Source organism: Penaeus japonicus, unplaced genomic scaffold, assembly GCF_977035675.1.
Source record: "Penaeus japonicus unplaced genomic scaffold, GWHDUDI00000001_assembly GWHDUDI00000002, whole genome shotgun sequence".
NCBI classification, from domain to species: domain Eukaryota; kingdom Metazoa; phylum Arthropoda; class Malacostraca; order Decapoda; family Penaeidae; genus Penaeus; species Penaeus japonicus.
In genome coordinates, this window is record NW_028234404.1 from 27947391 (window position 1) to 27949890 (window position 2500).

A 2500-nucleotide genomic window follows, 5' to 3' on the forward strand; every position below is an offset into this window, starting at 1 on the left:
CTCTCTCTCTCTCTTAGTCTCTCTCTCTCTCTCTCTCTTAGTCTCTCTCTCTCTCTCTCTCTCTTAGTCTCTCTCTCTCTCTCTCTCTCTCTCTCTCTCTCTCTCTCTCTCTCTCTCTCTCTCTCTCTCTCTCTCTCTCTCTCTCTCTCTCTCTCTCTCTCTCTCTCTTAGCCTCTCTCTCTCTCTTAGCCTCTCTCTCTCTTAGCCTCTCTCTCTCTCTCTTAGCCTCTCTCTCTCTCTCTCTTAGCCTCTCTCTCTCTCTTAGCCTCTCTCTCTCTCTTAGCCTGCCTCTCTCTCTCTCTCTCTCTCTCTCTCTCTCTCTCTCTCTCTCTCTCTCTCTCTCTCTCTCTCTCTCTCTCTCTCTCTCTCTCTCTCTCTCTCTCTCTCTCTCTCTCTCTCTCTCTCTCTCTCTCTCTCTTAGTCTCTCTCTCTCTCTCTCTCTTAGTCTCTCTCTCTCTCTCTCTCTTAGTCTCTCTCTCTCTCTCTCTCTCTCTCTCTCTCTCTCTCTCTCTCTCTCTCTCTCTCTCTCTTTCTCTTAGTCTCTCTCTCTCTCTCTCTCTCTCTCTCTCTCTCTCTCTCTCTCTCTCTCTCTCTCTCTCTTAGTCTTCTCTCTCTCTGTCTCTCTCTCTTAGTCTTCTCTCTCTCTCTCTCTCTCTCTCTCTCTCTCTCTCTCTCTCTCTCTCTCTCTCTCTCTCTCTGTCTTTGTCTCTGTCTCTGTCTCTGTCTCTCTCTCTCTCTCTTTCTCTGTCTCTGTCCTTGTTGTAAGGCACTGGTATCGATATTATGTGACATAAGACATTGATCATGTATGACTACTTAATTCAATGCAATATCGATGGCAGTGCGTCTTGACCTGACGCATCCTGCTTCCTGTGTTCGTTTCCGCCTCGGAACACAAGCTTTTCTAGGCAGCTGTATTTGTTAACGGAAGCCCCGAGGCGAAGAAAGTGACTAAAGATTTGTACTTAAGGACATGTAAGGATCACACAGAGACAGATCAGGACAGAGAGGTCAGACAGACAGACTAGAGCGAACCGCTCTGACCTCTGGCCTTCGGCCAGGGTCTAGTGTATTAGAGTCCTCAATAAAGACCATGGCACGTGAACGTCTGTCTTTTATCCACTGACCTACAACCAGGGCATCGGTGATAACAACTACTCTCAGTGGTGGGTTACAAACTGGTGCCAGTGGTGGGTTACAAACTGGTGCCAGGGTGTTTACAAACTGATGGCACCGGTGACACAGGGTGTTTACAAACTGTTGGCAGCAGTGGTGCCAGCTGGTGGCTTACAAACTGGTGCCAGCTGGTGGGTTTACAGTGATGGCAGCAGTGGGTGGGTTACAACAAGTGCCAGCAGGAGGGTTACAAACTGGTGGCCAGGCGGTGGATGCCACGATTTTGCTGGTATCGGACTCACAACTCCGAAGAAGCCGCTACGTCGAAGCTACCATTGATATCGAGAAGAAAATGGAGAAATTACGCCGAAGTTCCCGCCCGCCGCCCACTCCGCAGTAAGAAGTTTGCCCGCCCGCCCACACCACAGTAAGAACTTCTCCCGCCCGCCCGCCCTGTTCTACCTGTCCTGACAAACACCGCCGCCCATAGCAGCCGACCTGTCCGTGCTAAGTAACTTCCTGCACGTCGACACCCATCTTTCATGGCAACCCAAGACTGCCCACCGCGGATTTTGGGCTTAACACGAGCGCCCCAACTCCCAGGTCACGAAGTCTCTGACACGAGCAGAAAAGGCCACAGATGAGAAGTCAAAAGGACCACCACACCGATCCGCGATACGACCGACCTACGACCCGCCTGCAGACGCCCATCTACATGTTGACATCGTGACATCAAAAAATCCCGTAAGTTAGAGAAACCCAGGCTCTTTTTATTTTGTTAGGTTTCGTTAGATTTCGTTAGGATTTAGGAATTTTCTATGCTGTGATTTTTTTTCTCGTGATTATACCTCTGTTTTTGTTGTGAAACACCTGAGCGGGAGTGTGATTCCGCAGGACTTCCATCCTCTTCCCTCCCTTACGCTTAGGTGTGAACGAATTAATCGTTGTACGGGAAAGTCCTCCCCGTCTTCCCTTGTTTCCTTGTCTCTTCTCGCCTTGATGACCCCGTTGTAACGGCCTCTCTAACGGCCTACTGAATTTCTTTCTTATTTTATGTGAATAATGGCTTGAATATTCTGAAGTTCTGTTCTGTATTCTGAAGTTCTGAGCATCAGATATTTTTATATGTATTGTTTCTTCGCTTAGTTTCTTCGCACGTGCCGATATTTCAGACCCTCCCCTTCATGACCTGACCGTGTGAAAAGGCAGTGTCAATGTTTTGCTTCCCTTTTGTCGTAAAACAACCCTTCTTGTTTTATATCTATATTTTCATTATTCGGACAAGGTAATTTGGAGAATTTTTCTGGCGTTACTCTCCAAAATATTTGTTCTGAAAGTGAACCCTTACAAGATTTTACATGTTCGATTACGATTATCGAAAGGG

At 47.9% G+C, this 2500-nt stretch overlaps 1 protein-coding gene across 1 annotated transcript in view; it reads right to left on the reverse strand.

Annotated features, from left to right (window-relative positions):
* LOC122263090 (uncharacterized) overlaps positions 1–2500 on the reverse strand; it is a 74884-nt gene that overhangs the window by 3066 nt on the left and 69318 nt on the right. The window lies entirely within an intron of this gene.